The 27,806-nt window shown below is 46.4% G+C and overlaps 1 protein-coding gene across 2 annotated transcripts in view; it reads left to right on the top strand.

The window, feature by feature from the left end:
* The window catches only part of LOC147609466 (uncharacterized), a 33,932-nt gene extending 10,821 nt beyond the window's left edge, over window positions 1-23,111 (top strand). The window contains exon 3 of one of the 2 annotated variants that reach the window (XM_086787857.1): window positions 22,785-23,111. The gene's annotated coding sequence lies outside the window, so the exon portion shown is untranslated. Of the gene's footprint in view, window positions 1-22,229; window positions 22,363-22,784 lie in introns of those variants that run through there. The other variant, XM_086787858.1, reaches the window with a different exon arrangement.
* The last annotated feature ends 4,695 nt before the right edge of the window (window positions 23,112-27,806 follow it).

Genomic DNA, 27,806 nt, shown 5'->3' with positions numbered 1-27,806 from the left:
CTTGCACCCTTCAGGTACGCAGCACCCTTGTCACCAGAGCCTGCATCCTTCAGGTCTTGCAGCACCCTTGTCATCAGAGCTTGCACCACTACACCACTCGGGACGGCAGCCCTCTCTGCTCTTTATCTACCATCTCAGGTACCGCAGCACCTTTATCACTAGAGCCTGCATCACCTCATCTTCTGTTGCCACTACCACCTTGGAGTGCCTCTGCGTCCACGGACATGAGCCTTCGACACCGACGACCTCTCGGAGGGCTTTGCCTCACATCGAGGCGAGCCTTCGTCATCAAGTGTCCGGTACCACTTCATATGCTGTGGCTACTGCATCTGTTGGGCTCTACACCACATAGCTTCATCATCTTCGATTGACAGGACAACACCTCAGCGTTTTCTCATCTGGCCATATCACGGGACCGCAGCCCACTCTCTGCTAGGCCACACCGTGGGACAGCAGCCCTCTCTGCTACATTCAGCGTTTACATTCAATACATCAGCATATCATCAGCGCTTACATCGGTGTAACATGTGGAAGCTTCGGGGGAGATCGGTAACTTCAATGTTAAAATCAGCACGCTTGTCCGACGAAATTAACGCACAAAACTGAATGTAGATGTGTAGAAAAATAGAGAGAGAGAGAGAGAGAGAGAGAGAGTGACGAGGACACAATATTGGGTCCCGAATACCGTCTGTAGGGCCCCCACCACGAATGGTGTATTTGCTTTATTAGAATGTTGCAAACCTGAAAAGAAAATACAAAAAACTTGACCTTTCTTGGCTGAGATAACTCTGCCCTTGACCTGCAGTCCTTCACCCCTTTTGCGTTAGCAAATCTTTGGCTGTCTTGGCCCTTTGATTAGCCTTAACTCTTGGTGAATTATGAGATAAAGGAAGTGACTTGGGGCCTTGGTATTTATACTACCCAGAATAGGCAGTCGGCCAGTCCTAGTCCAGTCGGCTGCCATAAATCAGCCCACGACTGGAAATTACAGCATTAAATGCTAGAAAATCCTAGAAAATGCTGCGCATCTTTTCCTACCTGGTTGGGCACTAGGCGCATGGTTCTAAGAGGGCTGGGCACTAATTACCTTCTGTACTGGGGGCTGGGCAGCCTGTGTGGGCTGCCCCACACTTGCCCTACAACCATCACAAGGTTGGATGACTTGTCGGCTATCCCTGGCATGCCCCTAGGGCTGTCCTACAGCCCTCCATGGCCTACCCATGGCTGGTGGGTACAGCCAGGACCTTCTTGGCCCTCATGGGGGTGGTTTTACATTGTCCCCATGCCCACACAAGTACTTGGGGTAGCCCTATGGGTTGGCCCCTTTCCTATATGCAAACCCTAACTATCTACACAATGATTTGGCATCCAGTACCATACCAGATACACAGAATCACTGACATCATTCTAGAAGGAGACTCACAGTGTGGATTGGCACTGTTTCATGTGCAGGACAGTGCACAGCTGACCTTGGACTCATGTGCAGGACAATGCACACATGACCTCGGACGACTGGGATGGAACCTTGGTTGACTCGCGTCGCAGACTGGGCTCACATGGGACCAGTTTACCATCCCAGGTCTTGCACCTTCTGTACAGATATGTCTACGTGGCATCCAAGTGCGGGATGCACATGACATCCCCTTCTGCTTAACTCGGCGGAAGCAGCATAGCCTCCAAATAGTCCATCGATAACGCCGGATAGTCCTCGAAAAACTCTTTGTCAAGCCATACCACTTCGTGGGTCTCTCAGTCTTGAAACTTCGTGAGGAACTGTTTGTGTCTTCAGCTTGAGCCATGCTTGAAACGGTGCAGAAGGATCTGTTCTGGAACCATAACTTCTGCTTCATCAACAATATCTGGTTTCACCTCGTCTTTAACTTCGGAAGGAATCAGACCTGCATATGGCTTTAACCAACTGACGTGAAACACATCGTGCATAAACCAACTTGGAGGTAGCTTTAATTGCATGGAAACCTCATTAATCTTCTTCTGGATGGGAAAGGGTCCGAATCTCTTGAAAGACAACTTTGGGCATCGCTTGCCCACCTGCTTCAACCTTTGCTTCATAATCCGAAGATAAATCCAATCCCCTTCTGAAAACTTCATATCCCTTCGGTCTTTATTGGCCGGTCGAGTGTAGGTCTCTTGCGCTTTAGCCAACCTGTCTTTCACTGACCCTAAAATCTCCTGGTAAGACTCCGTCACTCTGTTCGCTTCAGGTATTGAAGACGAGGTCCTAGTCAAAAACGACTGGAATGGTCTTCCAAACGTTGCCTCATATGGAGTCCTGCCAATAGTTGAAGAAAAAGAATCATTCAAAACAGCTTGACCTAAAGGCAAATAAGATTCCCACTTACCTTGTTGATCTGGCCGTCCGTCTGTGGGTGGAATGCACCGGAAAAATTCAATTTAGTACCAAAGTTATCAAACAATGCTCTCCAAAAATGACCGGTAAACTTGGCATCTCGGTCTGACACTATGGTCCTAGGAATGCCGCCAATCGGGTACCAATGCCGAATGAACAACTGGGCAACATCCTTGGCGGTCACATTGGCCCTGCAAGGAATAAGCATACGCTTGAGGGAGAGAGAGAGTGTGTGTGTGTGTGAAGCTAAAGCTTGAAGTGTGAGAGGGAGTGTGTGTGTGTGTGTCTTCTTATAGGGAGGGAGGCAAGAGAGAGGCCAAGGCCCAAAGCCTCAAAGGCTCAAGGCCTATGGGCCAAAGCTAAAGGCCCATGAAAAACCCCTCCCAGCCAAAAAAAAGGTAAAAAATGTGACCATTGCCCAAACAGTAACGTGCGGCATTCCCATGCAGCCGTCCCCCACAACCGTCCTCTCTTGGATCCATCCCCGGAACGCCGTCCCTTGTGAGGTACGCCCAGCTGGGGACGTCCGTCCGTCCCCGTCCTACAGTGTTTCCGGGATGGCGTCCCTCCGTTTCAAGGGTCCGTCCCCTCCGTTCCTTGTGACTATGGGCTTATGAGCGGAAAGTTCGGAATTCCTGGCTCATACTTAATGGTCACTGGGGCGTTTGACACATTCCGATTGATCTGGAACGTGTGCTTGTCCCACTTGACATCAGGAAGAAACTTGTGAAACCACTGAATGCCCAAAATTATGTCTGCTCCTACAAGAGGAGTAACCATAAAATCACGCACAAATTCTAAGCCCTGAATAACTAATTTAGCACCTAGAGCTTCATACTTGACGCTCGTTGTCATGTCTGTGCTAAAACCCTCAACTTGTTTGTCCACCGAAGTCAGGATGAAACGGGAACGCCGAGCGGCCTGTTCCGTGACCACATTCTCCATGCTGCCGACCGCTGTCAAACAAGACAACGACTCTCTGGTCACCTATGTAGCCAAAGGTCTTGAGCAATTCGTTGCGCTCATACTCTTGGTCATGGACGCCCTTCTGCTTATCTTCGAGTTCCCGGGCTAATAATTGCTCCAATTGAAGCATTGGGATTTGAAGAACTAGGGGTAGTCACTGGGGTCTGTGTGGGAGTTGGGCTCACCACGGAAGTTGTGGAGGCTGCGGCGGCGGTCTTTGGAGTCTTCTTAGGAAAGTATGTCCTTTTGTATGACAAAAGAAACATCTACCCTCCTTGTACCGAGAAATCTCCTCAGCAGTCAACTTGCCACTTGTCTTGCCTGCCTCTGCCTTCTGGTCTGGAGTAAGCATCGACGCATTGTTCGAGTTCTTGGAGCCAGAGGCTCCCGTGCTCTGTCCTGGGAAAGACTCCGTCTGGTTCTGGCCTTTCCCTCCCGAGGCGGTAGCCTTGGGAGTAGCCGGTTGGGAAGTCTTGGGCTTGCCACCATTATGCTTCATTTCTACACTGTGCGCAAGCGAGAGTGCGTCTTTGAAGGTGGCTGGCCTAAACATACGCGCCTCCCACTGGATTTGCGTATCAAGGCCATACCAAAACTGCCCTTTCTTGTCCGAATCAGATAAGCCTAATTGCAAACATAAAGTCGAAATTCTATTGGCAAACTGAAGGACTGGTTGCGCGTTTTGATGCGCTCCTTTGAACTCGTCTTCGAGTCGCTCAAGGTAGTGGGGCGGTAGAAACCGTTGCTTAAGGTCGTGGACAAACTCGTCCCACACATAAGCTGCCATACCTAATCTGGTGTGGGCATGAGCCCACTGAGTCTACCAAGGAATGGCCTCACCTTCCAAGTACCAACTGGCTAAGATCGCTCAGTCAATATATAACTTTCTAACTGTGGCAAAGTAAGCTTCAAACTGATGCAACCATGAATAAAGAGTTGTGGGGTCGAGTTTACCATTTTACTTACTACTGAAGCTCATTTTCTCGAGAAAATGATTCAAGGGCGTCGCTGGTGTCAATCTGGCGTCCAAAGCAACAAGGTAACGCTCATGTTCCACGTGTCGCATGGCTTTGTCGTCACGTTGTTGGATCTCCAATGCACGCATCTGCAACTCAACTAAAGAGCTCGCTTGCGGTCGTAACCCTGCGAGAGGGTCCTTGTGTTGATGATCTGGAATCTGGGATACGGAATGAGAGGGAGGAGGAGATGGAAAATGCGACGCTGGAGAACGGGTATACTCTTCTAGAGCTTGGATCTGCGCCTTCTGCTCTTCCAACTTGGTCGTCTGGTTTGCGATTGCTCGCATCATCTGTTGGAACATCTTTGTAACACTCAAGCTTGGTGTCCTAGTTGGTGCACTTTGGTTCCAAGGTTCTTGGTCTCTCTCGTCGTCGAAGCTCGCCATAGCAAGAAAACGCACTTCCTTTCCGGAGTACAATCTGACCATCCACTGTGTGTGTGGGAGACTTCCGGAGGCTGAAAACCAACCGTCCTTCGAGGGATAGGAGTCACTCCGAAAGGGGTAGTCCACCGGCGTCCGAAAACCAACCATACGAGCGAGAAAAAAATTTGGTTTCTTTGTTGAATCTTTGCACTTGAAGTAGGCTCTGATACCACTGTAACATGCGGAAGCTTCGGGGGAGATCGGTAGCTTCAATGCTCAGAAATCAGCACACTTGTCGCGACGAAAATTAACGCACAAAACTGAATGTAGATGTGCAAAAAAATAGAGAGAGAGAGTGATGAGGACATAGTATTGGGTCCCGAATACCTGTTGTAGGGCCCCCACCACGAATGGTGTATTTGCTTTATTAGAATTATGTAAATTTGAAAAGAAAATACAGAAAACTTTACCTTTCTTGGCTGAGATAACTCTGTCCTTGACCTGCAGTCCTTCACCCCTTCTGTGTTAGCAAATCTTTGGCTGTCGTGGCCCTTTGATTAGCCTTAGCTCTTGTTGAATTATGAGATAGAGAAAGTGACTTGGGGCCTTGGTATTTATACTATCCAGAATAGGCAGTCGGCCAGTCGGCTGCCATAAATCAGCCCACGACTGGAAATTACAGCATTAAATGCTAGAAAATCCTAGAAAATGCTGCGGATCTTTTCCTACCTGGTTGGGCACTAGGCACATGGTTCTAAGAGGGCTGGGCACTAATTACCTTCTGTACTGGGGGCTGGGCAGCCTGTGTGGGCTGCCCCACACTTGCCCTACAGCCATCACAACGCTGGATCACCTGCCGGCTGCCCTTGGCATGCCCCTAGGGCTGTCCTACAGCCCTCCATGGCCTACCCATGGCTGGTGGGTACAGCCAGGACCTTCCTGGCCCTCATGGGGGTGGTTTTACATTGTCCCCATGTCCACACAAGTACTTGGGGTAGCCCTATGGGCTGGCCCCTTTCCTATATGCAATAACTAACTATCTACACAATGATTTGGCATCCAGTACCATACCAGATACACAGAATCACTGACATCATTCCAGAGGGAGACTCACAGCGTGGACTGGCATTGTTTCATGTGCAGGACAGTGCACACCTGACCTTGGACTCATGTGTAGGACAATGCACACCTGACCTCGGACGATTGGGATGGAACCTTGGCTGACTCGTCTCGGACTGGGCTCACATGGGACCAGTTTACTATCCCAGGTCTTGCACCTTCTGTACAGATATGTCTACGTGGCATCCAAGTGTGGGATGCACGTGACAATCGGTGCATATCATCAGCACTTACATCAGAGTTTACATCAGCGCTTACATAAGCATGTCATCAGCGTTTTACCACAGCCCATGGGATAGCAAACCCCTCTGCTACATAGAGCACTTCAGCAGCGTTTTTCCTAAGCTCTCACCATCGGGACAGCAGCCCACTCTCTGCTACATCACACCATCAGGACGGCAGTCCACTCTTTGCTTATCTTCACCATCGACACCACTTCAGTTACGTAGCACCCATAGTTACCAGGAGTTTCAGAAATGCCTGATTTGAAATGGGTTTCAAAAAGGTTTCAGAAGTTTCACATTTTTTTGAAACGTCCAAAAAAAGTTTCATACAAAAAATGCAAAAATATATACATTTTTCAATTAGAATATACATGAAAATATGTATTTAGGCCATGACCAAGGCTCAAGCGTCCTTGTTGAGATGGTCAACTAGTCACTAGCAAGCAAAAAAGGAATGTCAAAAAAAAGTTTCATACAAAAAATGCAAAAAATTATAAGTTTAGAATATACCTGAAAATATGTATTTAGGCCATGGCCAAGGCTGAAGCGTCCTTCTCAAGATGGTCAACTAGTCATCGGCACGCAGGTAAGGAGAAATGCATATGTATGAAATTGTCATGTAAGGTTTTTGGGTATGATTTGAAACGGGTTTCGTTGCTACTATGGTAGCACCCTTGTCACTAGAGCTTGCACCACTCGGTACAGGAGCCCTCTTTGCTCTTTTGCACCCTTCAAGTATGCAACACCCTTGTCACCAGAGCTTGCACCCTTCAGGTACACAGCACCCTTGTCACTAGAGCCTGCACCCTTCAAGTCTTGCAGCACCCTTGTCATTAGAGCTTGCACCACTACACCACTCGAGACGATCGCCCTCTTTGCTCTTCATCTACCACCTCAGGTACCGCAACACCCTTGTCACCAGAGCCTGCGTCACCTCATCTTCCGCTGCCACTACCACCTCGGAGTGCCTCTGCATCCACTGACGCAAGCCTTTGACACCGACCATCTCTCGGAGTGCTTTGCCTCACATCGACGTGAGCCTTCGTCATCAACCGTGCTTCAGCTCCGGTATCATCTCTGCTTCTGTACTGGTCTTTCTACTTAGAGTCACCTCACATCAGAGGGCTCTTGTACATATGTTCACTCGTCATTATATACAGACTCGCTCACATATTTCATGGTTTGTTGTTTTGCTCTGATCTCTCGTACATCTGGTCCTTTCGTCCTTTTCTCTCTCACGTACCACGACATCATCTCAGGAGAACTTATGCGTCAATTATGCACTGATGTCATACATCCAAAAGGACTTAGAATCTACTCATATTGGGGAGGCACTTTCCAAACCAACTTGGAAGTATGCCATGGAAGTGGAGCTTGACTTTGTTGAATGGAATCAGACTTGGAGCTGGTTCTTAGACCGGCAAAGCAGAAGGTGATTGGTGTCAAGTGGGTCTATAAGACCAAGTACAAATTGGATAGGACTTTGGATGAGTACAAGGCCAAGCTTGTGACCAAAGGCTATTTTCAGAAAGTTTGTGGAGATTTTGATGATCTCGGATGGCGACCATACAGACAATTCTTGTTCTTATTGCACACTCCCATTGGCCCATGGATCCCGGCATCAAACTCTCCTCTTCTGGATCAGATCCAGCGGCAGATACACTTTTTGTAAAGGAAAGTGGTTGGCTCCTTGATTTGGTTGCTCAACACATGGGCTGATTGTGCATTTGTGGTGGGAACTCTTAGCGCTTTCATGCATGCACCTTTGAACACTCATTGGCAGGCAGCACTCTGCATGTTGCGGTACTTGAAAGGTACCAAGGATTTTGCCATTTTCTACGGAGAGGGGGCCACTTTACGTGGCTGGAGCGACTCTGATTGGGCTGGAGATGCGGATTCCCGACAATCCAATACAGGGTATTGCTTTACGCTTGGATTTGGAGCCATTTCATGGACGAGCAAAAAGCAGCCTACAGTGGCGCTTTCATCGACTGAGGTAGAGTATCGAGCGGCTTGTTTGGCTGCTTGTGAGGTGATTTGGTTGTTGACGTTAATGCTGTTGATAATGATGACGTTAATGCTGCTGATAATGATGATGAAGATGAGGTTGATGATGATGATGATGATGTGTTGCTACTACTGATGCTGATGCTGATGTTGATGCCCATGGTGAAGATGATGACACCTATATGCTATCCTAAACTGTTGGATTAGTTAGGGATTAAGATTGTTTATGCAGATTATTAGCCATGGCACGGGCGTGCGTGTGACACATGGACCAAGCATATAGAGATCCAGTACCACTTTGTGCAGGAGCGGATCTTCGAGGGAGACATTATCCTTGAATATTGTCCTACCCAAGACAATGCTGCATTTACCAAAAGATTATCTCAATCAGCTGTCAGTGTTCATGGCAGCTCCTTGGGTTTTGGGCCATCCCCAGATCTGAGAGGGGGTGTTAGCATATATCATCTCTTGTTGGTGGCTTTTCTGGTGTTTACGGGGGCCATTTCTATGCTTTTTCCCATATTTTTTTTCCTATTTTATGGTCCTTTGATGTGGGTTGTCCACCCTTTTTATGGAGCTTTTGCCTATTTTCAGGTTGTGTAGGAGAATAGGAGGTAGTCGGCCCAGTTCATGTAGGAGTATATATACATGTTGCCCTCTTCCTCATTCATCATCATTCCTTGATCATTCTTGATCACTCTAGTGAGCACCTTCAACCCTGTGCCTACGGAGTGCACTCCTCACCTACGGGTTGGTTGTATCCCCTCTTTTCTTGAGGATTAGTGCATTAGCGTTTTGCTGTTTTTGCTCCTCTCTCTCTTGGAGCTTCAATGTTTTTGTCATTTGTCTACATCTTTCCGTTGCCCTCTGACTGTCAGAACACGCAGCGGAGATGATGACCAAATTTGGGAACACGAGCAAACGCAATGCAGAAAAACAACAAGAGAGAGAGAGAGAGAGAGAGAGAGAGAGAGAGAGAGAGAGAGAGAGAGAGAGGCGTGTAACTATGCTCTATATACACAAAGAAGATCCTGAATACAATACAAAATGGCAAGAGGACAGTGGGGCCATTTTATATGGCCCCCAGACTGTAGTCGGCCTGCATCAGAGGCAGCCGACAAGCCCTAACTCCACGACCAGCCACAACCACCAGTCAGCCAGCTGTCATGAGTCGGCAAGAACAGCGACCAATCGGGTAGTACCTGAGAACTCCAGGCACCACATGGCAGCCACCCAAGCCATAGAAAAATGGAAAAAATGTGGGGAAAAATACGGGGAGTGAAAAAATGAGAACAACTACACGGGTGGGCACACCCACAACAAAGGCCCTGGTGTCCACACAAAGACATGAGACGACTTCTAACACCCCCTCTTAGCTCTTGGCTGTGAAACCAACCACAGGGAGTTGGGGTGCCGCCTAAGCAAATCCTGAGATAGTGACTTCGTGAAGAGGTCCATCGGACTATCCTCCGTCGAACAGAACTCTAGCAAGATGTCATCAACAACGGTCTGTTCATGAACAAAGTGCCTTTGGATGACCGTGGCTTCCTCCAGTGGAAGCCCAATCCTGCCATGCAACCTTTGCAACCTTACCACCTCACAAGCAGCCCGATACTCTGCCTCTGTCGACGACAAGGCAAAAGATGACTGCCTCTTACTGCTCCGTAAAACTGTTCCTGGGCCTGAAGTAGATCTCCTCATGTCCGGATCTCCTTCCCAATCTGAGTCACTCCAACCGTGGAGTCGGACTCCATCCATCAATCCCCCTCCTGTGTAAAAGAGTCCATGATCCTTCGCATGTTGCAGAAACCACAAGATACGCAATCCTGCCTCCCAAAGAGTCATCTGCAACCATGAGCTCAACTGCCTCATCAGGTGTCATGACCCTGTGAAAATGGAACAGCACAAGTGTGGGCATGGTGGTTGTTGAGCAAAAATATTAAATGATTCACATTTGGGATGCCCGGACAAATGAGAATGATGTGTGGACACTTCAGATGTGAAGGGGGACCAAAACATTAATGTTTTTAATGTTTTATTCATGGGTGGCCCCTAGGGAACTTTAATATTTATTAAAGTTGGGCCCTAGGATAATTTTGGAGAGAGGCCACTCCACTCTTGGAGTTACACGCCTCTCTCATCTCTCTCTCTCTCTTGCTTTTGGGGAGTCGTGCAAGTTCTCATGCGTGGAAGAGAAGAGAAGCAAAATCGACTGGCTACTGTGTGTTTTTGACTGCTTACAGAAGTGCTCGTACAGTCAGGCCGTACAGTCCACGTGATAGTTGGCTGTGTTGCAAGCACAAGGTACGGCTGCTACTACAGGTACAGGCGGCGTTGACAGAGGCTGAGAGCAGGTACAGGCTGTGCTGCAGGTTCTGGCGGCGGCTATGCTGCAGGTACAGGTGTACGGACAGCTGGTACAATCGTGGTTGCAGGCGTTGCTGTACGACAGTAGGTACAGTCAGTTGGATATCTTCTGGTTCAGGCGGCGCAGGTGAATAGAGTCCAGTCAGCAGGTACAGTCCGTACAGTTTTTTACGGACAGGTACAGTCAAACTCTGTTGTCATGTACGGGCAAGTACAGGCAGGTAACGACCTGTCAGTTCTGAACAGTAGGGCGGCGCATCTCCAGTTGCACGTGGGATTTTATCAGAGTTTATTTGGTGCAACAGTCAGGTGGTTGCAGGGGAAAGAGTACAGACAGTTGTTGTCAAGTACAGACTGGTACGAATTGTCTCACGAGTGCAGAACCACGTGTTGATTTGGTAAGCTTTGAACTTGTCCATCTATCTTTCTTTCCATTGGCTTATGTCTGCTGTCTGCAGAGTTGTGCTATCTGGCATGAGAGGAGGGGTATGGCAGATTGAAAGGGTGGAAAACAGAGATTGGACAGTGGATGTATGTTTGTGTTGAGTTGTGGAACCATGTATATGGGATATGCCAGATGTGTGCTCAAGGCTGCCTTGCTGAATGGTCTTGGCTGATCAGAGGGAAACACAGAGTGTTGCTTTTGTGGGACACAGATCTGTGTGTGAATCCTCTGTGCTAAGAGGTCTTGTGGGCTGCCAGATTGGACATACAGGTGTATTCCCTTGGCTGGTTTTGTTGTACTCAGCTTTACATCTTTTTGAATTTGAATAAACAAATACCGAAAGGGGCGCCAAGCTTTGGGGCCAACAGGTGTCGTTCTCATTTCAGATTTGGGGCACTCTAGCTCCAGTTAAATTTGTTTTTATATTTGGACTACAAGTGGAAGGGTGACTGCTAGTCTACCGCACTTTGGTTTCTACCAGAATACCGGTTTCAAGGTTCCGTTGCCGGGACCTATCATCAACTTTCTTAAGGGGGTGAGCTCGTGGTTGACTCGAGGAAAGTCATCGCTAAAAAATTCAGCAACATGTCTGATACAGAAGACGAATATTTTTATCAAGAAGAGGAAGAGCAAGAGACCTCTCCTGAAAGAAATGAATCTGAGGATATTCTTGCAGGAGAATAGGCTGCAGATGATGAGCAATATGAGGATGTAACACAGCCAGAAGATATGCCTAGTAAAGAGGAAGATGATGCTCAATTTAAAAATCATTTGGCCAGTGTTATGGATGTGTTTATGCAGCTCACACAAAGTGAGAAGTTTGCTGAATGTATGAGATCCCGTACAGAGCTTGAAAAGAAGAAGAAGAAGGTGCGTTCTAAGAACCTTCCTCAGGGTCATAGTGGTGCCTTCCCACAGGATCCATCTTTTGGACAGTTTCCGAATATGCAACATGCTTTTGGTACTAACTCTCAGAGTTCCTTCTTTGGACAGCCATCTATTCCTCAGCAGACTATGCATCCAAGTTATTTTGGTGGTGGCTCGGTGTTCCAATCTATGACTGGGGGTTATCCTCAGCGAGGCATGGGTATGCCAGGGACTTTTGGAGCTAATTTTCAGCCTGGAATGCAGGGGAATATGTATGGTGGTATGCAGTCCGGAATGCAAGGAAACATGTTTGGGGGCATGCAACCTGGAATGCAAGCAAATATGTATGGTGGTATGCAGCCAGGTATGCATAATGGTATGTTTGGAAACATGGCTGGAATGTATGGCATGCCAGGTGTGGGAGTTGGTAATGTTGACCCTATGATGGGCATGAATGTTGGAGGCAGCAATCTTGCGAAGCCACTTCCTTACGATAATCTAACGCCTATGGGTAAGGCGAAGGATTATAAGGAAGGGGGAGCTGCTGTGAAATTTGATACATTCAGTGGAGCCAAAGATAAATTAAAAGCACTTACCTTTTTACAGTAGTTTGATGCTGCTTTTTCTGGTGGTAATTACACGGAGTCTTCAAAGGTGAGAAAAGCTGCGACTTTTCTCAAAGGCAATGCATTGCAGTGGTGGTCTACTCTTCTTCTGCAGGCCATAGCACCATCTACTTGGGTACAATTTAAACAGGTGTTCTCTTCCGTATGGCTCACATCTACGTTTGAGGTGGATGTAATGACAGCATGGCACAAGTTGGATGCATCAAAGTGTGAAAATCTGGAAGATTACAATAAGAAGTTTTGGGAAGCTTTACTCCTAGTTACTTCTTATCGTGCAGTGCCTTTGTCTGAGCAGGTAGAGAAGTATTGTTGTGGGCTGCCCAAGGAAGTGCGTGATTATTGCATCAAGACTCGAGTAACAAACATGTCACAGATGATAGAGAATGCTATGACAGCTAATGCGTTACTCACTGGAGTCTCATCTGGATTTAAAGGCAGTAAGAACTCGAGCAAGAAATCTGAAAAGTCTGGGCATGCTTCTCGTGATGCTAAAGGGTCTACAGAGACGAGGTATAAGAAGTTGCCAATGCCCAAGAGAACTCTTGAGGAGAGACAGGCTTTGAGAGATGCTCGGAAATGTTTTTACTGTACAGAAGAGGGACATATGTCTTTTAATTGTCCCAAGAGAAAGTCCCAAAAGGACTCTGACAATAAAGGAGAGCCCAAGTCAAAGAAACCAAAACCTTCTGTAGGGTTAGTTCCTGATCTTGTTGGGGAATAGCCAGGTGGTGAAGAGACAGAGTTGTGCAGGGCATGGGGCAAAGTTAGAGATCAAAATGCCTTGATATTCTTTGACACAGGTGCTAGAGCCAACTTTATTTCACTGGATTTGGCTGGCCGATTGAGGATCCGTGCAGAGGAGATGGGGCCATTATATGAGGCTAACATGGCTTGTCCAGGGTATGCAGAACCCGTCACTTCTATTATTGGGAAGCTCAGGCTTCATTTGCAGGGTTATGTGGACAGCGAAGAGTTTTTCATCATGCCACTTGATGGATGTGATGTTTTGTTGGGAATGTCATGGTGCCACAGAGTACATGCGGTGGTGGATACTTATAATAGGAAGATTGCTTTGACTCATAGAGGGAAAGAACATGTTTTGGATGTAAAACTTAAAGGTTATTAATGGCAAGAAGAGTGAGTTCTTCTTGCAAGAGATACACTTCTTGGGGCATATTGTGTCTAAGCATGGAGTCCGTATGGATCCAACGAAGGTGGAAGCAATTCTTAATTGGCCAGATTTGAGGACCGTGCATGATGTACGCAGCTTTTTGGGATTGTGTTCCTATTACAGGCGGTACATACGGTATTTTGCTGAAATTGCTTCGCCTCTTCATGCCTTAACAAAGAAAGCAACTTCGTTTAGATGGGCTGATTGGGAAATTACAGCCTTCAAAAAGCTTAAAGAAAAGCTTACTTCGGATCCAGTATTGGTATTACCGGACCTCCGAAAGGCTTTTGTTGTCCAGTGTGATGCATTTGGAAATAGCATTGGGGCAGTTCTCATGCAGGAAGGACATGTGATAGCCTATGAGAGTAGAATATTGCAAGATGCCAAGAAGCATTTACAGGTTTATGAGAAAGAGATGTTGGTTGTAATTCATGCTCTTTCTACATGGAAACATTATTTGCTTGGGGCTGATTTCACTGTGCAGACAGATCATCAGACCTTGCGTTATTTCCTCACGCAAACTAAGCTTTCAGAGAAGCATATGCGATGGGCAAACTTTTTGTCTATGTTTCACTTCCAGATTGTGCATGTAGGCAAAAAGGGGGCCCGATGGCCTTCGCGTGGCGGGCCCTGAACTAAGTCTAAGGATATATGAGCTTAGCGAGGATAGGAACCTCGTGGGGACCCTTAAGGGAAATGCTCATAATGCGAAAGCAATCCTTGAGATGATGGGTAAGCTCAGCGAGAACAGAAATCTCGTGCTGAACCTTAAGGGGATAAGCTTGCCTGGAATTGCGAAAGCAAAATCTCTGAACTTTAGACTTAGACTAAGACCTCCCCCATCTTCATGAATGGTTACCTTACTGATTCTCGATCCAGGATCCCCCGTGGTGGGCGGTCCCCGGGCGGACGGGAAATAGGAATGCTACCGGGGGCCCCTGATGATCAATTGGCGTTTGATCATGTGGTTAATTTGCAAGCTCCCGACTGCCCATGTGGACCTCTGGGCATTGGGATTGCGGGTGGGTTACCAGAGGAGGAGAACCTTTGCGCTATGCCCGAACATTCCTCACCAAGAGAGGGACGGGAGGGCGAAACGGAGGTTTCAACCTTGTCCTTTATTAGTCTAAGTGACACGGAAAGTCGAGACGAAGTAACACCAATGGGTAGACCCTCTAGGGAAACTCGGGTGTTACTAAGGAATTGACTCAATAGGGAAGTCGCGAACAACACTGTAGGGAAGGTATGCATTTGGGGGGCCAATGAGCACAATGAGAAATCGTTTGGGATGGCCCTTAAAAGCATGCTACGCTCCGAGTCATTGTTCCAAGATATCCTCTTATGGGACCGCATCATTAATCGAGCCTCTGGTAGGACCCGGTTTGATATGTTCACCAAGACCGTTGCACAAGCTGGTCGCTTGGTCCAAGTTGTGAAGCGGGAACGACGATTCTGTCGATGGTACACCAGGTTGTCCATCCCCTTCTATCTAAGACCGCGAAGCAGAAACTCTTCTCCCTTGGTAAGTGGTAAGACACCCATCTTTGCCACCTTCAATGTGAACGGTCTCCGTCACAAAAGAGGGGAAGTGGAAGCTCTTCTACTAAGGAGGAAGCTGGGAGTCTTGGGCCTTCAAGAAACCCGGATCCTTCAAGGTGGATGGCCATATAGGGTTAATGGCTACACAACGTTTCAAGAAGTCGGGACGTAGGTTGCTGGAGCAAGAGGATTGGTAACCCTAACCTCGACAACCTTAAGGGCTTTTGATCTTGGAATGGCGGATGCTAACACTCAGTTCATCCAGATTTTCCCTTGCAGGACTAAAGACGGATGGATATATGGCAATGTCTACATCCCACAACGCCAGTTGTCGAATGTTAGAGGTAGGGTCCTTGACTCCCTCGCAGGTAAGCTTCGGCGCCTCGAAGGGAAAGGGATACCTATCCTTGTAGGTGGAGATTGGAATATGCGGAAAAAACCTTTAGAAAGGTGGCTTTCGCAGGAGGGGCTCCGCTTGAAAATTATTCCCACGCGGGGCTCCAACCTAACTCTACATACCTCAACAGGCAAGGGACGCTCCGATCTAGATTGCTTTGTCGCTAACGCAATGCAGTATTTGGGACACGCGTCCATACAAAGGCAGGTGGACTGTTCAGACCATTGGCCGGTCGAGGTGAAGGTCACCCGCCTTGACAAGGTGCCAATGGAAAGACCTCGGGTGGTGGCCCCCTCCATTGATCGTAGTCATATCGAAAGCAGAAGGAACCTTTTCTTGCATCATAATTATTGGTCAGTTTTGGAACACATTGATACAAGGGGTGATATCCAAGGTGATATCAATACTCAGGCTAGTGTTTTTGAAGATATAGTCAAGACGGTGGCGAAGGATGCAGGGGCCTTCAACACCAGGCCCCCCAAGAGACCTAATTGTGGGTTCAGATTAAGTCCTAAAGCTAGACGGGCTATCGATCAACGGAGGAGGGCTTGGGAGTCTCTACGAGGGGCCTCTAGCGGCTCCAATGACGAATTAATAGCGTGGGAACGCTACTTTGAGACTCGCCAGAAAGCTCGCCTAGAGCAAAAACAGAGTGAGCGTGAAGCTTTACAACGTTTTGTGATGAAGGGAGTGGAGCTGGCTCGGAGGAAAGAATGGTTCTCATGGTGGAAACTCATGAAGTCGATTATTGGGGGGGGGGGGTAAGCGGGGTGGACCCGTCCAACCCTTAATCGATGGCGATGGGGTCCTTCACTTTGAGGATAGCAAGATTGCGGAGATATGGTTCAACCATGCCTCCAAAATCTTCGCGGATCAATCTGGGCACAGTTAGGACAGCGCATTTTGGTCTAACCATCAGGTGCGGATCTGGCCCAGACTGAGTAATCTTAATGAACCCGTGAGGTGGGAAGAGGTAAGGGAAGTGTGCAGGAAGCTTAAGCGGCACAAGGCGGCGGGGATTGATGGTATCCCGCCGGAGGTCTTCAAAATCTTGTTGGGAGACCGCGGGTGTAAAGAAGACCCGAGCAAACCATCCACAGATATGGGAAAAGCGGTGATGCGCTTGTGGGAGGCTTGGTTCAGTTCCGGCACACTCCCTGATTCTGCTTCCACCTCAGTGATTGTGTTCATTCCGAAAAAGGGGGATTTGTCCAAACCGGATAACTACCGGGGGATCTCTCTTATTCCCATTTCCTTGAAGATTCTAACTTCAGTATTGATTGGTAGAATCGGAGAGGGTCTGGAAGCGCGAAACTTCTTTCTTAAGGCGCAAGCTGGCTGGAAAACATGGATGAAGCTTATTGGAGAGTTAAGTTGGCACTCCAGAAAACTCAGCAGAAGCAAAAGAAAGCAGCAGACCGTCACAGACGTGCATTAGAGTTTGCATTGGGTGATTGGGTTCTTTTGCGCTTTGAAAAGGCTAGAGTCAAGAAGATGAAGGGTAAAGAGCGCTTATTCCCTAAGTTGAGCATGCGTTATTATGGGCCTTTTCAGGTATTTGAAAAGATTGGTGAGGTGGCCTATCGCTTGAAGCTACCAGGTCACTGGAGGATTCACAATGCTTTTCATGTGAGTCTACTTAGACCTTTCCGTGGGGATGTGCCTGAGGATGTATCAGATGAGGCTCAGCCGGAAGTTGAGGAACTTGATGAGGTTCTTATTCTAGAGCAGATAGTGGCACATAAGGAAAGAAAGATACGAGGTAAAGTTTCCCGTCGCTATCTTGTGAAGTTCAAGAACTATTCACCGATGGATGCGAAGTGGATGGAGGAAGTTGACTTAACAGATTCACCTCAGGTTTTGCAGCTTTATCTTGATGCCTTTGAGTTGGAGCCGACTCTTGTTTTGGTTCATTCAGGTTCAGCAGAGCATGGGTTTGGAGCATTGCCTGATGCTCAAGAGGGGGGTAGCACCTTCACTCCCTTGATACAGACAAGCTCAGATGACATCTAGAGGTCGCTTGGTGCAGTTTTTGTCTCATCCGAAGGTACTGATGGACAGTACATCGGACTTCTATGATATATGTGTACTAGTCACATTGGATGTTGTGGTTGTGTATGGTTCACAGTGGTATACAACTTGGACTACTACTACGCCATTGGTTTGCAGTGACATGTGCATGGCTTAGAGAGATTGGGACGCTGATCTTGCCATACTGTATATTTCACTTTGGATATTTTGCTATATCACTAGAATGCAATCGAGGATGCTTGCCATTTTTCAAGAGGGGGGTATGTCATGAGTCATGACCCTGTGAAAATGGAACAGCACAAGTGTGGGCATGGTGGTTGCTGAACAAAAATATTAAATGATTCACATTTGTGATGCCCGGACAAATGAGAATGATGTGTGGACACTTCAGATGTGAAGGGGGACCAAAACATTAATGTTTTTAATGTTTTATTCATGGGTGGCCCCTAGGCCTTAGTGGCCCCTAGGGAACTTTAATATTTATTAAAGTTGGGCCCTAGGATAATTTTGGAGAGAGGCCACTCTACTTTTGGAGTTACACGCCTCTCGCATCTCTCTCTCTCTCTCTCTCTCTCTCTCGCTTTTGGGGAGTCGTACAAGTTCTCATGCGTGGAAGAGAAGAGAAGCAAAATCGACTGGCTGCTGTGTGTTTTTGACTGCTTACAGAAGTGCTCGTACAGTCAGGCCGTACAGTCCACGTGTAGCCTGCCCGTAGAGTTGGCTGTGCTGCAAGCACAAGGTACGGTTGCTACAGGTACAGGCGGCGCTGACAGAGGCTGAGAGCAGGTACAGGCTGTGCTGCAGGTTCTGGTGGCGGTTGTGTTGCAGGTACAGGTGTACGGACAGCTGGTACAGTTGTGGTTGCAGGCGCTGCTGTACGACAGCAGGTACAGTCAGCTGGATATCTTTTGGTTCAGGCGGCGCGCAGGCGAATAGAGTCCAGTCAGTAGGTACAGTCCGTACAGTTCTGTACGGACAGGTACAGTCAGACTCTGCTGTCCTGTACGGGCAAGTACAGGCAGGTAACGACCAGTCAGTTTTGAACAGTAGGGCGGCGCATCTCCAGTTGCACGTGGGATTTTATCAGAGTTTATTTGGTGCAACAGTCAGGTGCTTGCAGGGGAAAGAGTACAGACAGTCGTTGTCAAGTACAGATTGGTACGAATTGTCTCACGAGTGCAGAACCACGTGTTGATTTGGTAAGCTTTGAACTTGTCCATCTATCTTTCTTTCCATTGGCTTATGTCTGCTGCAGAGTTGTGCTATCTGGCATGAGAGGAGGGGTATGGCAGATTGAAAGGGTGGAAACAGAGATTGGACAGTGGATGTATGTTTGTGCTGAGTTGTGGAACCTTGTATATGGGATATGCCAGATGTGTGCTCAAGGCTGCCCTGCTGAATGGTCTTGGCTGATCAGAGGGAAACACAGAGTGTTGCTTTTGTGGGACACAGATCTGTGTGTGAATCCTTTGTGCTAAGAGGTCTTGTGGGCTGCCAGATTGGACATACAGGTGTATTCCCCTGGCTAGTTTTGTTGTACTCAGCTTTACATCTTTTTGAATTTGAATAAAGAAATACCGAAAGGGCGCCAAGCTTTGGGGCCAACAGGTGTCGTTCTCATTTCAGATTTGGGGCACTCTAGCTCCAATTAAATTTGTTTTTATATTTGGACTACAAGTGGAAGGGTGACTGCTAGTCTACCGCACTTTGGTTTCTACCAGAGGCTGGTTTCATCAGGAAGCTCCCGTCCAATCTGGTATCCATCAACCAAATCAATGGACCTCTGCTTCCGAGTCAAAGAGACATCACACTACTCACAAGGATCAACACCTATTACGGTGGAAAGCCGAGTCCTGGAAACTTGCTGAAGATCACGCAAGCCTTCTGAAACTTGTCAACCACCCCCTATGAATCCGGAACCACAAAACCGAGAGAATCCACCTCCTTCTGCAAGTAATCAACTGCCACTTTCCGAGAGGTCCCCGTGGAAAGAACATCCTCATCTACAGGAGTTTCTTTGTCCAGAATACTACGAGACATCAGAGCATAAGTTACCTGTTCAATTTCCTCTGAATGACGAACACAAGAACCACCAAACATCAGTACTGGTGGAAAGTTCCTGCCAACTGTTGCCATCAACTGGCAAGCTATCCTCCATTTGGTCCCGGAGAGCCTGCACCTGCAACTGCACCTGCAGCGTATCCACACTTAAGTGGCCACCATTACCAGACTGCCACTCATCACAAAATTGAGGACCTAGGAGAGAGAGTGCTGAAAGCTTGTAAACTCCATTCTCCACTCCGCCTTCCCAAACTACCTGGTCTGTTGCTTTGTCCCGGAGAGCAACAAAATGCTCATCAAACTCCACCCGTACGCCAGTCTTGCAAACCCGATGGATTGACAACAGATGAAAACCAAGTGACTAACATACAACACCTGGGAGGAATGCTTCCCCCCTCTGCCATCGGAAACTATCTCCAACCTGCTCTCACTGTGAACTGGGATAGTGGATGTATCCCCAGTAAGAATGTGACCAGAATACTTGCAGAGATCCTGTAAATCTGAACGGGAAGGAGTCATGTGCTTGGAAGCACCACTGGAAGGAGTCATGTGCTTGGAAGCACCACTGTCTAGAATCCACTCCCGAGTATCCGTTGCGGCGAGTCCTCCAACCTCCTCCCTACCTGAAGAAAATGAAGCATCGGTGTCCATCACCTCCAAGTGCACAAAAGCCGGAGTCTTGATGATTGTTGCTGAGCAATCTTCACCCTTCTCGGTCTTTCGCTTGGGACACTGCCTCCGATAGTGTTCTTTCTCGTCACAATCATTACAGGTCCTCTCTGCCTTTAGTTTCTCGCGGCGGTCAGCGTCGGACTTCTTCTGAGAAGACTTCTCCGATGAAGCCTTCCCTTTGCCCGTGTTACGGCCTTTCGACCGTTGGCCAGTTAAGGCCTCCGAACCTCCACCCTGAGGAGGGTTTGAGAATCTTTCCTCCTGGTCCAAGACCATGGGCACAAGCTCCTCCCATGTGATGGTGCTGAGCGTGTCATTGGTAATCAAAGACGAGTAAAATGCTGAGTACTGAGAGGGCAAATGCGACAGCAACGTTATGGCCATGTCCTCTTACAATATCTCCTTCCCAGCTTGGAGAACATCCTGCTGAAGAGCCTGCAACTTGTTAATATGCTCCCGCATCGTCGACGACTTTGCAGGGCTCCTAACCCGCATTTGTACTTCCAAGGAAATCCTCTTCATGGGTGATACCCTGTTGTAAAGAGAAGCCAAATGCTGCCATATACCTATGGCCAGCGTCATATGCTTGATATGATTGATTACCTGTGGTGTGCAATTGAGGAAGATAAATGAACGGACCCTGGCGTTGACACGATCCCACAACTGTGCATGTGTCTCCTGTCCTTGCGAATCGACGGTAACTCCCCTTCCTCTACTTCCGGCCGTGGAACCCCAACAACGATGAAATCAGCAAGGTCGTAAGACTCCAGAACAGATTCCATCATAACCTTCCATATGCCGTAGTTGTTCCCGACCAACTGACGGTCCACCGGGAACGTGGGGAGTGTAGGGATCTTCACGTGCCTCTCGGCCATCTCTAACAAATCTGCCATTGCGGGGATGTACTCTGAAAAAGGGTGGGCGCGTGGGAACAAAGAAGAACTTTACTTGCAAGTGGCTGTCCAGCAAATGAGCCCGCCATCCTCTTGCTTCTCCTCTTCCCAAACAGTCCCTCTAACAGTCCACCAATCAGCAACACAATAGTCCCCCTCTTGCTCACACAAATCCCAAGAACTATCAAGAGCCTAGGGCTCTGATACCAGGTCAGAATATGCAGCGGAGATGATGACCAAATCTGGGAACACGAGCAAACGCAATGCAGAAAAACAGCACAAGAGAGAGAGAGATAGAGGCGTGTAACTCTGCTCTATATACACAAAGAAGATCCTGAATACAATACAAAATGGCAAGAGGGCAGTGGGGCCATTTTATATGGCCCCCAGACTGCAGTCGGCCTGCATCAGAGGCAGCCGACAGGCCCTGAAGCTCCATGACCAGCCACAACCACCAGTCGGCCAGCTGTCATGAGTCGGCCAGAACAGTGACAGAGTCGGGTAGTACCTGAGAACTTCAGCCACCACATGGTAGCCACCCAAGCCATAGAAAAATGGAAAAAATGTGGGGAAAAATACGGGGAGAGGAAAAATGAGAACAACAATTACACGGGCGGGCACACCCACAACAAAGGCCCTGGTGTCCACATAAAGACAGGAGATGACTTCTAACACTGACAGTCTCAACCCAACTATAAATTTCCTCTTTTGCTCCTTCTCAAGTACCTTTCCTATGGCGTTAAGCTGAAGAAGAGTTTGGCAAAACTTATCTACATACTTATGCACTGTCTTGGTATTTAAGTGTCTAATGGTATTCCATTGCTGTCGACTTCTAGCTTTATATTGCGGTGGTAAGAAATTTTTATTTATTACTTTTTGAAACTCTTTTCAAGTACGGGGTTTGTGATCTCTCGTCTTAGTAGAGTTTCACCACAACGTAGTACTTGGTTGGCAGCTTGATTTTATCTCTTTCGGAGAATTTTTACCTCGAAAAGTAATCGTCAAGTTGATTTAACCATGAGAGTACCACCTTAGCATCCTTTTTACCATCATAATTTTGAAATGTTCGACTAATCTTCTTCTCTTTCTTAGACTTGTGGGCTCTAAGGGTAGCTTCCGCGGTTTTCTGAATATGGTCTCCTTTGGAATCCGAGGTTTCTTTGCTATCGGCTTCTCTATGCCTCTTCTTGCGGGATAGGCGATCTTCTAACTCTCTTGTCAACTCCTTTTCTTCTAACTCTCTTGTCAACTCCTTTTCAACCAAGATCTGATGTTGAAGTGCTTGGATTGGCTCTTGAATAGTTGGGGATTGAGGATTCATGATGAAGAAGGATATGTAGATAAATAAAGAGCACAAATTGTATTTGCAGATAGATGGAAAGGAAACGTTGAAAAAAATAATAGTCGTCAGTTGTCATGTAATCCAAGCATATAATAAGATTACGTTTAAGCTTGATTGAAGTTGCAACTTCAATAATTTGCTATGGTAGATAAACTTGAGTAAGAGCTTGTATTTTTCTTGGATTAATTTGATTTTAAGTAGTCGATTTGTTGAGAAAAGAGTGTAGATTTTTTGTTGTGACCACCCATTCAGCTAAAAGAAGACTTTAAAGTCCTAACATGATTTGATTGTCATTGTGTATTTAGGTGATACGTGCGAGGATATTGATTGAGGTGTTGCACGTGTACGAGGTTATCGAGACTGAGGTGTTATACGTGTACGAGGTTATCGAGGTGTCGCACGAGTGATGAGTGGAGTGAGGGCCATTGATTGAGGTGTCGCATCGTATGAGGGTCACCAATTGAGGTGTCCCAAAGATTTTGTTGAGTATATTAGTGCAAGTATTTTTCACACTTGGACATTATTATTATTTATTGGTCTTGTGCCACTTTTGTACATATTATTTTATACGTCCATGATGATTGATGTTGATTATTTTTGAGCGCATGTGAACTAGTATTTTTTTGGGTTTACACATTAGTTGTGAACAAGCTTTAGTGCTTTATTATTTTTGGCATGTAAAAGCCCAATTTTTGTACATGGCACTATTTTTAGCTCCAAGGACTAAATTTTGTAATAAAACATTAAAATACTCATGCATGAAGGGAGCTACATGCATGAGGGGGAAGATTTGATCCAATTGGTATGGAAGGTTTTTTTAATCTTTCCTTCTTGTAATTTGTTTATGGTATGCTTGTCTTGTTATTTTGCAGAAAGTCTAAGCTTCTGTTCAACTAATATATATGGGTAATTGATTTCTTCTCGTAAGTGTACAAGAGGTCCTGATAAAAATAAACAAGATTACTTTTATGCGTAAGGGCCGCATGCATGGTATCAATGTTGGCGAAAAGGGAAACTCCATCCCAATTGTATCTCATGTTCAAATTAATAAAGCAATGAAAAAGAGTGTTTTTGCATACTTGGTTTCTGTAATTGAAAATGTTAAAAGTGATGATGTACAGGTAGACACTCTTACGAGTGTTAGGTTGGAATTTTTAGATGCATACAAAGATTGTTTTGTAGATGCATTGCCAGGAGAGTTACCTCTCGAGAGATGCATTGATTTGGTGTTGGGTAACTCCCTACCAAATAGACTCGCATATAGGGTAAGTTGAGCACAAGAAGAAGATATTATAAAATAGGTGATGGCGCTATTGGACCGAGGGTTGGTTTAGCCAAGCTCTTTGCCATATTGCTCACCGGTCTTACTAATGTAGAAGAAGGATGACTCCTTTTGTATGTGTGTGGATTACCGAGCTTACTGTCAAGAATTGTTTTCCAATCCCGTGTAATTGTTCATGAGACAACGCCCAAGGATGTTCACATCGAGCTAGTGTAGTTAAAGCTTGTTGCTTTTTGTCGAAATACTATTGAAATTTGTGGGTCTACATTTGTTAGCATGAGGCAAGGGTTCTCATGAGTTTGTGATTTGAGGGGAGGCATACATGTGTGTTCTCCAAAGGAGGCAATGGTCCTCTATATTTGTGTGTAAAATTTGAATGTTCAAAGGTTATTTGAAAGGTGATTGAGAGATTCATGGATGTGATTGAAAGAAAATAGAGTAGCGGATGTGATTGAAAGAATCTAGGGTAGCTTGAGAGGATTTAGGGGATTTGATTGAGATTATAATGGAGATGATTGTGGATCTAGATCATTTTGACCCAATTGGTAATGAGATTACATGCTTGTTTATGCTAATTATTATGTCCATTTAAAAAAGTGATTAGAGTGTCATTATAGTGTCTTAATCATGGGTTTGATCACTTGTTATGAATCTTCCTTGATTTGCATAATTTCAAGCTGATATCAAAGTCTCTAGTGTTGGTCTTAGCAAGTGATTAGGGTTTGCCTAAGGATTTCTCTCGTCATTAGGGAGTAATTAGGGTCTCATTGCTTACATTGGGATTAGAATATAAGTTTTAGAGGAGATTAGAATAGGGTCTCATTGCTTACATTGGGATTAGAATATAAGTTTTAAAGGAGATTCGTACAGGTTATGGCTTATCAAGATTCGTCTTTACTTAGGCTACAGCAATTCCTTGTTTTGAATTCTATTAGAAATCTTCATTAAGTACCACAGGCAAAAGAAGGTACCTTCCTTTAAGTTGCTAGCGATTAAATACTTTGCTTTGGAAGATAAAGAGTGTGACACACCTACAAGTATGCAAGACATAATTGAACAACCGATAGCAATCAACATGTAGAGTCAGATGGCGTAGGTGACATGTGTCATGAAGGCTTCCACTATAAAACAGACTAGGAGCATTTGTGCATGTATATACGTGGGTAGTCAAATCGTCATATTCACTTGCTTGCTTTAGTGCTGGACTTCATAGTGTTTCCTTTGTGGTGGTGAAGTGCTAGCCAAGAGTGTACACTAGGTCACATGGTTGTCATTTGACGCCTTCATTCTCAACCACATCTTGTACTTGAATTTAAGTTGTATTACTTGTACAAAATACAGAGCATTATTTCAGGACTCTTGTGTGCTATATGTGTGCTGCACTCTTCTTTCTATCTCTGAAAAACCCTAACACATAGGCAAAGAGTTCTACAGTTGGTATCAAACCTTCGGAAACTTGCATTTTTCTTTTCTTTTTTGGCACTTGTGTGTGTTGATAGCTTGGATAGGGTAGAGCACTTAGATTCCAAGAGTGCACAAGTTCGGGTTTGGGGAAAGTGAATTTCTCTTCATTGCACCTAGGTTAATTGTATGTTGTGCTTCCTTGCCCCACAAATCCTTACCTCATCACGTAGGGTTGAAATCCCTCACCTGGTCCTTGATCACTAGATATTTGTCATAGATTCACAACTCACTGATTTGCTTCTCAACATGAAGGCATCCAAATGGACATGCATGTGGTTAAAATGGAGGCTATATTTGTCTATCTCAACAAGATGGAGTTGGCACCTCGAGCACCTAGTATTTCAGATCTGGCGGTTGAAATGAAGGCTATATTTGTTCGTCTTGACAGGATGGAGTTAGCACCTTGAGCACCTAGTGTTTTGGATCTGAATCTACAAGGCTCTGTGCTTCAAGGAAAGTGTTGGATGATTTCGAGGATGAAGTGGCAAAACTTACAAGGCAATCTTGAAGTACTTTATTCTCATAGATTACTAGCATGAATTGAAAAAACAGTGGGAGTGTTTTTTTGTAGAAATATGGTGAATTGAAAATCGATGATGTCACTCGTTTCTGTCTATTGTTCTTCACCGTATGACTGACTCGATTACCGTGCAACTGCTATTCTGCACTGATAGGCTATTACCATACTTCCCTATTGCTGTGAACTTGTCCTGGCTCATACTCCCTTGCTTGGTTTTTGAGGGCTCTTTCTACCCTGTGTTTGGGCAACAAACTTATAGTTGATCACCATAAGCTTTGTCATCATCTACACGCATCTCCTGTGTACCCTGTTTACGAGTTTGGGGTTCGTTGGATTTGAACTTGGATTTTGGATATTGGATTTGGTACTAGCCCGATGGGTCATCCCTGTGGTATGCTCGGCATTAGGGTCTCGTGCCTCAACATCTACTTCGACTTGGGATTCTACACTAGCATGTTTGTTTGCTTTTGTATTCATTAATGTATTGATCCTGGCTTGTGAGCTATGGATTGTTCTTGAATAAATTCCTGAAAGGGGGTGGGCCCTGTTCTCCACTCAATGTTTGTGTCTTGTGCAAAGTTCCCTAAATCTTTCTCTTTCCCTCTCTCTTTATCTTTATATCTCTTGGATTTGTTGTGGAATGTGTGAGGGCACACCCCATTGGGCTTACAAGCATACCATACTCTAGGGTGGCCCTCGAGTGCTAGCTATCTCAAGGACTCTAGGGCAAGCCTTGGGTACTTGTGGGGATCCATGTGACTAATGCGATGTGTCCGGTTATGTGATAGGTGTGGGGGGGTGCAATGTTCTCGGAGTTTCCTCCAGGCCTCTTTGTAGTTTAGCCCTAAGAAGAGTTGGTATGACTCATCCTCTATTCGAGCGGTTTCTTGCGTTGGGCGAGGCATTGAGAAAATCCATTACGCTTGGCGCTTCGTGATTTGCCCAATCCATACCTCATGCTTAAGACGGGAGCATGTGGCTCGACATTCGTCATCATACCAAAAGTTTTAGGGCATGGAACCACAAGGTGGCTAGGCGGTAGGCCGCTGTGTGTGTAGATGAAAGAAGTGGTGGTGGCAGATGTGTGGATGAAAGAAGTGGTGGTGGCAGATGCGTGGATTATGGTGGTGAGTTGTGATGTGATGGTGGTGGGTAGGGGGATAATAGGATCCACATCCTGGAGTTGACGGTAGATGTGGGTAGAGTAAACAGAGTCAAGCTCGTGATCAAAATGGACCTGATAGTGTACAAGTAAGAGTGAAAGAGAGGTGGGCATGGTCAGCTTCAAAAGGGGGGGTGGGCTGGATGGAGAGGTCAAGGAGAAGGTATGTCAAAGCCTATGATCCCATCAAGTAGTCCATGATGTTGGTACCTCTTGGGTAAGGGAAGGAGGTGAGGGCATCAGAAGAGGGCCATTGGGACATACTGTTATAGATAACAAGACCATGTGCAGCTCCCATCTCTAAGAAATGTCTCCCACACTGTGACCTCCTCACAGTCCTGTAATGATCTTTGTAACCCTGTGTCAGTGATGTCGAGCTCCTCTAGTTTGGTAGGGTAGTCCATATCAAGTAGTGGGACACATTGACTCCCCGTTGTGGTGTTGAAGTCTGAGCAGGAGGACTTCCCCTAGCTGTGAGAACTCCATAATATCACCATATGATGGTAAGTATGGTGATCACTGGCCATGTTGTGCAATGTAAGGGGAGTGGCTCAGTGCAAAATAACACATAGCAATGTGGATGACTCTATCCTCGGTAAGTTGTAGCCGCACCCAAAGATACCATGCCTCCTTGTCCTTTCGGATGATGCTAAGAATTTGTTGGAGGTGGGGTCTAAAAAGGATAGCTACCCCTCTCGAGCCATGTACTCCTCATGTGTGGGACTCCCACTCATACCTGGCTATGTATGGAAGGACAACTACCTGGCTATGTATGGAAGGACAACTACCCCTCCTAAGCCATGTACTGCTCTTGATGTGCACGACTCCCACTCATACCCGGCTACGTATGGTAACCCCCACTTAGGGCTATGATGAGTCTCTGTATAGAAAATGAAATC

The sequence above is a fragment of the Cibotium barometz genome, chromosome 51 (assembly GCF_041138505.1).
Source record: "Cibotium barometz isolate CiBa-2024 chromosome 51, ASM4113850v1, whole genome shotgun sequence".
NCBI lineage: Eukaryota > Viridiplantae > Streptophyta > Polypodiopsida > Cyatheales > Cibotiaceae > Cibotium > Cibotium barometz.
The sequence above is the reverse complement of the archived record's forward strand: the minus strand, read 5'-3'. Positions and strand labels throughout refer to the sequence as shown.